The sequence below is a fragment of the Camelus bactrianus genome, chromosome 19, assembly GCF_048773025.1.
Source record: "Camelus bactrianus isolate YW-2024 breed Bactrian camel chromosome 19, ASM4877302v1, whole genome shotgun sequence".
Classification (NCBI taxonomy): domain Eukaryota; kingdom Metazoa; phylum Chordata; class Mammalia; order Artiodactyla; family Camelidae; genus Camelus; species Camelus bactrianus.
In genome coordinates, this window is record NC_133557.1 from 42,023,920 (window position 1) to 42,037,235 (window position 13,316).

At 38.4% G+C, this 13,316-nt stretch overlaps 1 pseudogene; it reads right to left on the reverse strand.

Annotated features, from left to right (window-relative positions):
* LOC141573983 (serine palmitoyltransferase 3-like) overlaps positions 1-11,324 on the reverse strand; it is a 118,225-nt pseudogene extending 106,901 nt beyond the window's left edge.
* Between the last annotated feature and the right edge of the window lie 1,992 nt (positions 11,325-13,316).

Sequence of the window (13,316 nt, forward strand, 5' to 3'; positions counted from 1 at the left end):
CATTGCTGTATGAGCTCAGAAATATTTCTTTAAAGTTCTCAGATCTTAATATTTATAAACATTCCCCAGACTTACTTCCATTATTACTCACTGAGTTTGTTTCCATTGAGCCACTCATCACTAGCTCCCTCATAAGTGATGTCAGGCATGTGCTAGCTCATTTAAATCCTAGGTGTTGTGATCACCATTGCCCCAGATGTGGCATGTAGCTGTGAGTGTTCTTGGGCAATCATTTGACTTTTCTGGGCTGATTCATCTTTTTCTTATCTATAGCATTAAATCCTATGAAAGGCACACAACGGACGTCCAACAAAGGTGTGCTGAGTGAATGAATGAGCCCAGTTTATTCGTTAGTGAAGTGAGGAGGTTGGAGGAGCCTAGTATAAGTTCTTGTTTAGTCCAAACACTTGAAGATTCTTTAAGTCTTCATCATTATAGCTGCCCTGGGTTTTGTGCCATATGCTGTATACACAGGTTTGACATGACACATCCTGCAATTAGCTTTCTGATTTAAGCAAAGGACATTCACATGCATGTATATTTAATGTCAGAGAATGAAGACACATTCATTATACATAGAATGAGCTTCAGGATAAAAAATTTTCTTTTGAAAAGTATACAAATACTTTCAGAAAATTCCTTAAATAAAATAATAAAAAGATAATAAATATCTTTTTAAGTCTTGAATCACCAAAGCTCAAATAGATTCTTCCACCATACATTAAAATGTCCAGACCACTTCATCCAACCACCTTCAAAGTTGGCTGGTTGCTGTCTTGGTATTTATAAGCTTTCAATGAGAAAAAAAAAAAACAAATGTGTTAGGCAGCTGGTTCTAATTGGAGATATAAATACCTAGTGTGGGATGAGATACAGAGCTTTGGAGGTAGATCAATATGGACTTGGATGCTGGATCTGATCTACTTCTTACTAACTCTGAGCTCTCAGTCATCTAGAGATTTAATTTCCCCATCTGTATAATGTACAATAAATACACTGTTTCTCCTCTGTTTCCAGACTTTTGGACGTTCTGTGGTGTATTTGTTGTATTTTTCCAACTAACAAACCCATTGTTCTAAACTTTTTTTGAAAGTGAAACTAGAATGCTGTTTGAAAATTTCTTTATTCCATGTTTTCCACCTTTTCAGATGTCCTATAAATGCAAGGGGTTTCCATTTATGGAAGTGTAATGCATACGGATAGGGAATAAAATATTGTCCTTACAGAGAGGACATGGACCACCCCCCAAACTGACTCAGAAACATTCTTAGGAACTATGAGTGTTTAGTCTTCTCTATACCTGAAAACAGGCTACTGAGGGTAAAAGGGAAAGGACCAAATGTAAATAGGTTGCTAATTATGAGTGTGGAAGTAAGATGCACACAGTGACACTGAGAGCTCAAAACCACCACCAACCATGGCCAGGCTGAGAAGCTCCAGATGTAGCGGGGAAGGAGCTCTCAGCCTGTAGAGTCTCCATCAGGCCTACAAGACCTGTACTGCCTTTCTCCACATGTCATTGATTAGTGTCTTGCTGTGAGAAATTACTTAATCTGGACACAGAATTTTGTCCTCGAAGTCCCTAACACCATCAAGTCACCAGGTAGAAGGTTGATTTTGTTTCTACTGGGATGACTGAAATTGGGGACCCAGCAGCATGGAAACAGAACCCTCACCCTGTTGCATCTCCTACCTATTTACATGGGTCTGTTCTGGGTAACTCAACCTTCCCAGTTAGACTGCAGTAAGGATCCTAATGCAGATGGAGTGGGATGCCCTGCTTTTGCAGTTGGGGCAACTGAGGCTTAGAGTAGTTGAGTGACTTGCACTTGCAGTGAGGAACACAACTGGCTAATGACAGAATTGGGGCTAAAATCCATTTCTCATAAGCCCAGTGCTCTTTCCCCAAGACTATGCCTAGCCTATGCAGAATATACATCTAAAAGAGGAAGGGTTTAATTATTCCTTCATATTATTAAGAGGAAATATCAATTTTGTGTGTTTAGTGGCAACAACTTTGGGAGAAGGATGGGCCTTAAGGATGATTCTAGCACTAAATGGCTGATTTCCTGACATTCAAGGAGAGATCCAGTGCCACAAATAACAAAACCAAGAAGCTGCATGATGACAGCTCAGCTGTGAATACGTACTGTCTTTGGCATGAATTTAAGATCCAGTCTGAGTTAGAGTAACTCATTAGGGTTGGCAGGCAAGGCCACTGCAGCTGAGATAAGATTATTCTAATGAAACCTTCTGGGGAGTGCCTCATGCCATTTCCTGTACTGCCAATGTTTTTGACTTGTCCAGTCCCACAAACTATGCTAAACCCTTTGTTGTAATATAGTCAGGTGGATACCATACAAACATAATTCTTCTTTGCCAAAAAAAAATAAAATAAAATAAAATAAACAAAACAAAACAAAACAAAAGAAAAAGAAAAAGAAAACAAAGAAAGAAGAAAATGAAGCCGGAAGCTTAGTACATTCAGGAAGATGACTGGATCTCATTTAAACTTCCTTTTAGACTATTCTTTGGCTCCAGCATTCTGAATTATGTAGCCAAGAATTTCATCTCCTTGTTTATATACAATTCTAATAGTTATACCATAAAATAGCACTTATGTATGGATGAATAAAGAAATATTTCTCTGCTGTTTAATATGGTAGCCACTAGCCACAAGAGGCTATTTAAATTTCAATTAAAACAATTTCAAAAAGTTAAATGAAAATTAAAATTCACTTCTTTAATCACATGAATCATATTTGTGTGCTCAGCAGTCACATGTGCCTAGTGGCTTCCATATTGGCCAACAGAAATGTGGAAGATTTCTATTATCACAGAAAGTTCTGTTGGACATCGCTGGTCTCTTTGGTAAAGATTAAAGAAGTGAGGTTACATAACTTGCCAGATTATATTAGATATACTGAATAACAGTCCTGATTGAAACAAGGAAAATATTGGATGGAATATTTTTTAAAAATTTAAGTGCCTTATTGAGCTGGCATTAAAAAAAAAAAAAGACATTTGTGGCTTCTAAACTGAAGTGTAAGCAGAAACTCTATGAATTAGATTAAGTGCTACAGCTAGACCTTCTCCAGGAGTTTCTAAGAAACAAGGAGAACTGAGTTTCTCAGTTTGGTATGTTGGGGAAGAGCGCACAGGAGGCAAATCTTCAGGCTCACCTAAAGTGGAAGTCCATTAGGACATGTCCTTATGATGGGGATTCTATGTCCTTGGAGGTAAGTACACAATGTCCATATGGATCTAATTAATTCCACCTCTGAGCTGTCTAATATTTCCTTGGAAACATTTATCACAATTTATTCAGCCACTTGTCCATTAAGAGTTATTCCATTTATTTCCAATAACAATGTGCTAGTCTCTTGGAGTAGTAGAAGCCAAGATAATTAACAAGTATCCACAGCAGAGAGCTGGGGAGACCCAAATGATCATGGTGTAATTCAAGAGGTTGCATTCTGGATCAAATTGGTTTCATGCCAGAGACACAAGGATGGTACAACATATGCAAATCAGTCAATGTGATATACCACATTAACAAAACTAAAAGGGCAAAAACCATATGATAATCTCAATAGATGCAGAAAAAGCATTTATTAAAATTCAACATTCATTTATGATAAAAACTCTTACAAAAGGGAGAACATATTTCAACATAATTACAGCCAGCTTAATACTCAGTGATGAAAAACTGAAAATCTTCCCACTAAATTCTGGAACAAGACAAGGATGAACACTCTCACCACTTCTATTCAACATAGTCTTGGAAGTCCTAGCCATAGCAATCAGGCAAGAAAAAGAAATAAAAGGGATCTAAATTGGAAAAGAAGAGGCAAAACTGTCACTATGTGTGGATGACATGATACTATATATAGAAAACCCTAAAAATTCCACACAAAAACTACTAGAACTGGATAAAAGAATTTGGCAAGGTAGCAGGATACAAGATTAAGGTAAAGAAATCAGTTGCATTTATTTATACTAATAATGAATTATCAGGAAAAGAAAATAAAGAAACAATCCCTTTTAAAATTGCATCCAAAACAATAAAATACTTAGGAGTAAATCTGACCAAGGAGGTGAAAGACTTATTCATGGAGAACACAAAACATTGATTATGGAAATTAAAGATGACTTAAAGGAATGGAAAGATATCCCATGCTTTTGGACTGGAAGAATCAATATTGTTAAAATGGCTATATTGCCTAAAGCAATCTACAGATTTAACTCAATCCCTATCAAATTACCCAGGACATTTTTCACAGAACTAGAACAAATAGTCCTTAAATTTATATGGAATTACAAAAGACTCAGAATTGTCAAAGCAATATTGAAGAAAAAGAATGAAGCTGGAGGAATAACCCTTCCAGACTTCAGACAATACTATAGAGCTACAGTAAACAAAACAGCATAGTAATGGCATAAAAACAGACATATGGATCAGTGGAACAGAATAGAGATCCCGGAAATAAATCCACAGACTTACGGTCAGTTAATCTTTGACAAAGTAAGCAAGAATATACAATGGAGAAAAGACAGTCTCTTCAGCAAGTGGTGTTGTAAAACTGGACAGCAGCATGTAAATCAGTGAAGTTAGAATACCTCCTCACTCCATGCACAAAAATAAACTTTAAATGGCTTAAAGACTTAAGTATAAGACAAGACATGATAAAGTTCCTAGAAGAAAACATAGGCAAAACATCCTCTGACATAAATCTTAGCAATGTTTTTCTAGGGCAGTCTACCCAGGCAATAGAAATAGAGCAAAAATAAACAAATTGAACCTAATTAGACTTATAAGCAAAGGAAACTTCAAGCAAAACAAAATGACAACCTACAGAGTGGGAAAAAATATTTGCAAATGATGTGACTGACAAAGGCTTAATTTCCAGAATATATAAACAGCTCATAAGATTTAATAAGAAAACAAACAAACAACCCAATCCAAAGATGGGCAGAAGATCTAAACAGCAATTTTCCAATGAAGGCACACAAATGACCAACAGGCACATGGGAAAATGCTCAATATCACTAATTATCAGAGAAGTGCAAATCAAAACTACAGTGAGGTATCACCTCACACCAGTCAGAATGGCCTTCATTCAAAAATCCACAAATGATAAATGCTGGAGAGGCTATGGAGAAAAAGGAACCCTACTACACTGCTCATGGGAATGTAGTGTGGGGAAGCCTTTATGGAAAACAGTATGGAGGGTCCTCAAAAAAGTAAAAATAGACTTACCGTATGATCCAGAAATACCACTTCTGGGTATATATCCAGAGGCAACTCTAATTTGAAAAGATACATGCTCCCCAATGTTCATAGCAGCACTATACACAATAGCCAAGACATGGAAGCAACCTAAATGTCCATCAACATATGACTGGGTAAAGAAGTTGTGGTATTTATGAAACCTAATACTACTCAGCCATAAAAAAGAATAAAATAATGCCATTTGCAGCAACATGGATGGACCTAGAGATTTTCATTCTAAATGAAGCCAGAAAGACAAGGAAAAATACCATATGACATCAATATTAAGAAAAAAAGGACACTATGAACTAATTTACAAAACAGAAACAGACTCACAGACATTCACAGACATAGTGAACAATGTTATGGTTACTGGGGAAAGGCGGTGGGAAGGGATAAATTTGAGAGTTTGAGATTTGCAAATATTAGCCACTATATATAAAAATAGATTTTAAAAAGTTTCTGCTGTATAGTACAGGGAACTATGTTCAATATTTTGTAATAACCTTTAATGAAAAAGAATATGAAAATGAATATATGTATGTATATGCATGACTGTGACACTGTGCACCAGAAACTGACACATTGTAAGTGATTGTACTTCAGTTAAAAAAAAGAGGTTGCATTCTGTGTTTTGCTTTCTATTGTATCAACTTTCTACATGGTATGTTCACAGAATTCTGGTCTTTCTACACAGAACCATCATCTACTTATAACTGGAAAATACACCTCCAGGTAACAGCTTAGCTTTCCTTCTAAAAAGAGGTACATGAGTTAGACACAGTGCAAGGCAACACTACCCTTCTCAGTTGGACTTTCTATTGCCCTTAACTGACTTTTACTCCTCAAGCAAATCACAATAACAGATTCTACAGATGTCTATCTTGGTTTCAAACAGGAAATACAATTTTTGTCTTCTCAAACAGGTAACCTTAAGTATACACTTTTTAGAACTTATTGGGTGAAAGATGATTAACAGTAATTTAATTTTGCTTCCTAAGCTAGTTATATAAAGCTACATGTTGTCTTTTTATATGAGTTCTGTCTACCCAAAAGATAGAAGGACACACTTCAGTAAGACTATATTACTTCTCAGTGTGAGAAATAAATGCAGCCAGACTAGTTTCATTCCTAAAGCAAATTCTATGAACCATGAACTTCACTGAAGAGTATTCCTTACAAAGAGTTTAGAATGAATACTTTTGAATATATAAATATGACATTTGAGCATAATACTAGCTTTTTCCACAACAGGATTTTAGTCCTTTTAATTAGAAATTTCTTTAAATATTTCATTGCTTTATCTTTTCCTACTGATCTTTTGGAATTTTGGGCCAAAACTTAGCATTTTAAGTATTAATTTTATCACATTCAATGTCTCTAGCACAGGTCGTAAGACTGATTTTTAAATCACAGCATATTATTTTATCTTTACTATAGGTTTTTATTGGTTTTATTGCTCGCCCTTAAGTCTTTTTCAACCATTATTTCTGCCATTTTATTTTGATTGATTCCTCAGAGAATATATTTGAATGTTTTGACTTGTTAGATTTTTTTTTAAGGAGGTTAAGTGGGTTCTACATTTTCAATGCCCTATTTTTTTAAACTGAGATATAATTAATACAAAATAAAATGCAGAGTTGTCACATATTCAGATGATGAGCTTTGGACAATTGTATAACATGTGTAACCACCACCAAAAATAAGATGCCGAACATTTGCACCATCCAGGAAGTTTCCTCATGCACTTCTCCAGTCCACTTTCCATTCCTCCCTCTCTTTTCCTCCTTCAACACCATTAATTTCTATTGCCATAGATTGACTTCCCCTGAGTTTGGATTTCAAGTAAATGGAATCACATGTGAATACCCTTACCTGGCTTCCTAAACATTATATTTTTAGATTCAAAAATGCTATTGTGTATATCAAGAATTCATTCTTTTTGCTTGTTAAATAGCATTCCATTATATTAAAATGCTACCATTTGTTCATCTACTTTTTGGTGCTGGACATTGCATTGTTTCCAGTTTTTCAGTATTTTGAGTAAGGCTGCTGGAAATATTCTTACACAACCCTTTTTGTGGACATGTGTTTTCACTTCTCTTGGGTAAGTACCGAGGAATTAAATTGCTGGGCCATAAGGTAAGGTTAAACTTTATAAGAAATTTGCCAAACAACTCTGAAAAATGATTGTTCCACTTTATGCTCCAACCAGCAGTGTACCAAGATTCCACATGCTACACATCTTTGCCAGTATTTACTCTTGTAATGCATCCCATGACAATTGTAATAGTTGCCTGATTGTTCTACCTTTTAGTTTTACTTTTTAATTTTCTCCCAATCTAATTGATCCTACACGGTTTTTCAAGGCTTGCTGTCCTCAGGCTCAACTCTAGTGAAATAATACTCAGCTTACATTCTTTCAGTGGTATCCCAGTCACCACCTTAGCCTGACAGTGAAAGTTCTTTGAGAGCTGGCCCTTACTTAAATTCTAATTTTATCTCCCAATCTCTAATACATAAGTTCTACTGGATACATTCCAGCCAGACTAGCTTTCCCCAAACCTGCTGAAAGATTTCCTGCCTCTCTGCTTTTTTTCATGCTGTTCTCTATTCTTAAGTTGTCCTGACATCTCCTATCTCCACAGACGGCCCATTCCCCAGGATTCAGCTCAGGTTGTAACTTTCTAAGACATCCACTCCCCCAAACATGACATTGAACTTCAGAATCCACTTAGAATTTGGTTTTTGCCTTTGTTCTGGGATCTTCCACTTTCACTTTTTATGATAGTTCATTTTCTCTATGCCTTTAGGTCCTTTCTCAGCTGCAAGCTCATTTGAAGGCGAGAACATGCTACATTCCATTCCTTCTCTGTTCACAGTGGGCCCTCAATAACTCTTAACAGAAGGAAGGAATAAGTGGAGTGAGTCGGAGTGAAAATGGTGAATGCTGTTTATGACCAGTGGTGGGCATTCCCTTTCAATTGAATTTTACTTTGGTGTCAGCTTATTTAAAATGAGTTATTCAGAGAGGTTTTCAGATACACTCACCAGATACTATTGGTATAAAAAACAGCAGAATTGGTAAAAGTATGGGTTTTGGGATCAGACAGACCTGTGTTTCTGTCCCATTTACCAGCTGTAAGACAGTGGGAAAGTCATTGAATAATTTGAGCTTAAAGTTTCCTCCTTTATCAAATGACAACCCATTGTCTTATTGTGACAGTTAGATTGAAATGAGGTAAGTACTCAAAACATGTTAGATTTATTGTCTTTTCTTTAATACAGCATGATATATTAAGGACAAAGTGAGTTACATAAAAACTGCCGGGTCAGGTCCTCCCCTAAGCTTACCATGAGGAGGGAGACACATCATCCCTACTGTCCATGAAAGTGCCCCTTCCCAGCCTACTAACCAAGCACTGAGAGAAGTGGGGGGGCTCTTAAGAAGTGTGGGTGTCAGCGTGGGGAAGCAAGTGTTCATGACAGTGATGCTTTCCCATCTCTGGAGCCAAGTGATGGGGTTTCTGAGAAAACTGATTGTAAGGACTAGGGGTGCCTGCAAAAGTGAAAGGCTGGATCTCTTCCCCAGATGGACATCTCCCCAGGCCAGAGGGCTGGCCTATCTGCCCGAGCCTAACTGAAGAGGGAGAGAAAAGACAAGGCAGCAGGATAGAAAGCAAAGACCACTGGTGGAGAGACTGGCACACCCACAACTGGAATGCAGAGTTGCCCATGGCAGCATGACAGCAAAGAGCCAGTTTTGTGTCATCTTATCAAATCTCCACTGAAGATAATTGCTTAAAAGCAAAGGCTGCCTTTCAGTAACAAGCATGTGGAATTTTCCACCAGGAAAGGAAGATAAGGGAAGAGGAAAGGTGTCAAAGAGAACTATCGTATCAGCAAATCGAGTAGTTGGGAGACCTCAATAAGGCTTTCAAAAGATTTTGTGCATGCAATCTGTGAGAGAGCCGGTGCTGCAAAGTCTTTGTGCTGGTGGCCAGTCCGTGGTAGGTCAGAATCAGTGGCCCCTGCAGAGAAACCATGACAAACTCACTTAATAAAAAGGCTTTTTAACCATTTTCCCTATTCCCTTTTTCCTCACCCAACGTTAGAGTAGCTCTCAGCTAGAAGAGGACCATGAGCAATCCCAGACGTCAACTGTGTCTTCCCATCCACCAGCTCCAAGGTGTCAGAGTAGAAGAAAGGAAAAGAACACAATCTGGTCCATCCTGAAGTTGGAACCTTAGCTTGGAGAAAAGGAGAGACGACATTTAAATAGATTTTTAGATTAAAAATTTTTAAGGAATCTTGGTAATTGAAAGTGAATAGAAAGTCATTAAATCTACCCAAGACGTATCTAAAAGAATAGATAAGGGAAGCCAGCAGCGCTCCAAGGAAAATAATAGTGTGGGAAATAGAAAAGAAAAAAAAAAAAACAAACCTTTTATTTTTACCCCACTATGTTGAGATATAACGAACTAGGCAAAAATGCATTCCGAATAATTAAATGTTTGTAAATTGCCATTGCAAGTAGTCAATACTGCTATACACAGAAATTTAAAAGGTTTCACTGTAAATTACCTACACAGTATATACACTTTTAAGTGATGTCCGAAGAAGAGAATGTATTCTCATATGAATTTTGGCAGGCCTTTTTGTCTGTGTTGCATCCGTTTTTCATCCGGTGAGGCAGATTCTGCTAGCTACCTCCCCAACAGCCTTGATTAACAGAGCCCTGTTTTATTCGAGTCTGGGGTAGTGTCCTGCCCCTGGGGATGGTTCTACCCCATCTACACCTATCGTGGTTGTCCCAGTTCCTCTTGCTGGTGACCTTTCCAGGACCCGGGAGGGAGCTGTAAGGCTATATCTGCTGGGAGGTGTCTAGAAGAGGTTATTTCTGCCCTCACAAAAATCCACCAGAGTGGGGGTAGTGGGTGGAAGCAGTCCTTTGCCCTCTTTTTTGTCTTCTTTGTTGCTGGGCCAGAACGTGATTCTTGGAGCTTCCGCAGGCATCTTGCATCCACGAGGGAAGTTCTGATGACACATTGGAAGAGAACGGGCTATAGGAAGGAAGGCCATTTGCCCCCGCGAACGCATCGCTGAGCCCGCTCTGGAGTCCGCTCGGCGCCCCTGTCGCGAGGCAGGTACGCGGCGTTCCCTCCGCGGCAGGACGGCGGGTGCCGCCCTTGCGCAGGAAGCCAGGCGGGTGCTCGGCCCAGCCCAGGGGCCTCGGGACTCCGCGAGGCGGTGGGAAGGAGGGGCGGCTCCTCCTGAGGCTGCAAACTGCGGTGAGTGAGTGGCGGCTCTTTGAAGTGCCAGAGTTCAAGGTAATAATGGAGATTTACTTAGTGCTCGACATCCAGACAGTCTTCACCTTCTTAGAGACATGAAGGCGTGGATCTCACCCATGAAGAGCTTCCAGTGGCCGCTGTGGTCACTGTACTTGTCGCTGAGGGTTTTAGGAATCTCTAAGTTCTCCCTAAACTGAGAGAAAAAAGAAACTTTATTTCGTAGGCAGGAAACTTCCGAGGTGACCAAGCTTGGCCTGACATCTGGTGGCTGACTATGAAATAGGCGCTTCACTGGGAAGTGACTCCCGCAGGTGGAGAACGCGTGGGAAGAGAGGTGCCCTGAGACTAGAGAATAATAAAACCCCCCCTTTTTTTTTTCCGGATTGTATGGTGATATTATTTAATTGAATTTAAAGGCTAAAATTTATTTTTGACTAATCTAAGTGACACAAGTAAAATCTACCCCCAAATATGACTGACTTTGTGTCCAATTAATTTCCAGTATATGGGAGGTCCCCTTTCCTGTTCAGTGATCTCTAATCCGAGCCTCTGTGGGTGCCAGCAGGTGTTTCTGGGGACTCCAAGGAGTGCTAGAAAGTTCCTCCAGCCCACCTGTGCCCCTCACACCTCCTGCTCCAGGCTCAGGCTCAGTTCCCTCCATCTCCGCCTGCTGGTCTCTGACCCCTTTGCCACGCTGTCCTTACTCTCTCAGGTCTGTCCTGCCGAAGAATGTGGACAAAGGTGATCCCGTCAATCATAACTTACAGGGGCTGTGAATGAGACTTTCCTGACACTTGAGGATAACTTATGGACCCTGCCTTGCACAAAGGGAAAATTTTAAATTCCGTTTTTCTAGACTTCATCAGCTGCCGCCCCTTCCCTTTGATTTCTCTGCTGAATCCAGGTACTGGGGCCTGTGCTCTGTCCCCAAAAAAGTGCAAGCTTTTGATGCCCTCCAGGATGGAAGGCCCTGAACACTGCCTCTGTGAGGAGGCGAAGCATGAATTCCCATCACGTAAGCTCTTCAGTCATGGCCCTGCCCACAGCCATGCTGGTCATGTGTTTAAACATAAGGAACCTATCATCTCATTTTGAAGCACTTGGATTCAGGTTGGATTTCATTGCCAATGTTCAGTTACCCAAAGAATAATGGGGCACTGTTTGTTATACCTGTCATGACACAAGTAATTCAGAAGATGATTCTTGTCAAAACCAAATGAGTCTATACTAATTCTTTTTATTCTTTTTATTAAACAAAATGCTAAGTAATTTATTACAATTTTTATTTTAATTCTTACAAATTCTTACAATTCTGGGATGATTATTATTTCAATTTTACAGTTGAGAAAACTAAGGACAAAGTGGAACTTGCCCTGATTCTCTCAAAATCCCAAATTCTCACAATAACTCTAAATTCAATGTTATTAATCTTATTTTTTAATTGACGTATAATCAGTTACAATGTTTCAATTTCTGGTGTATAGCACAATGTCCCAATCTCTGGTGTATAGCACAATGTCCCATTCATGCATATACATACATATATTCGTTTTCATATTTTTTCCATTAAAGGTTATTATAAAATATTGAATATAGTTCCCTGTGCTATACAAAAGAAACTTTTTTAAAATCTATTTTTATATATAGTGGCTAACATTTGCAAATCTCAAACTTCCAAATTTATCCCTCCCTAACCCCTTTCCCCAGTAACCATAAGATTGTCTATTATGTCTGCAAGTCTGTTTCTGTTTTGTAGGTGAGTTCATAGTGTCTTTTTTTTTTTTTTTTAAGATTCCACACATGAGTGATATCATATGGTATTTTTCTTTCTCTTTCTGGCTTACTTTACCTAGAATGACATTCTCCATGTCCATCCATGTTGCTGCAAATGGCATTATTTTATTCTTTTTTATGGCTGAGTAGTATTAGGTTGTATAAATACCACAACTCCTTTATCCAGTCATATGTGGATGGACATTTAGGTTGCTTCCATGTCTTGGCTATTGTGTATAGTGCTTCTGTGAACATTGGGGTGCTTGTATCTTTTCAAATTAGAGTTCCCTCTGGATGTATACCTAAAAGTGGTATTTCTGGATCATATGGTAAGTCGAATCACTGTACTGTTTTGCATAATGGCTTCACCAAACTACATTCTCACCAGCAATGTAGGAGGGTTCCCTTTTCTCCCCACCCTCTCCAGCATTTATCATTTGTGGACTTTTGAATGATGGCCATTCTGACTGGTGTGAGGTGATACCTCACTGTAGTTTTGATTTGCATTTCTCTGATAATTAGTGATATTGAGCATTTCTTCATGTGCCTGTTGTCCATTTGAAATCAGTATTGCTACTCCTGCTTTTTTGTCATTTCCATTTGCATGAAATATCTTTTTCCATCCTCTCACTTTTAATCTATGGGTGTCCTTCTCCCTAAAGTGGGTCTCTTGTGTGCAGCATATTATAGGTTCTTATTTTATTATCCAGTCTGCCTCTCTATGTCTTTTGATTGGAGCAATTAGTCCATAGAGATTTATGGTAATTATTGATAGATGTGTATTTATTGCCATTTTGAACTTAGTTTTCCAGTTGATTTAGTATTTCCTCTTTGTTCCTTTCTTTTCTTTTTCTTTTTGTGGTTTGATAATTTTCTTTTGTATTATCTTGGTTTCTTTTTGTTTTTTGTGACAGTATATATGCTTTTGACTTGTGGTTACCCTGTTTTTCAAGTATATTAACCCATTACTATATCTG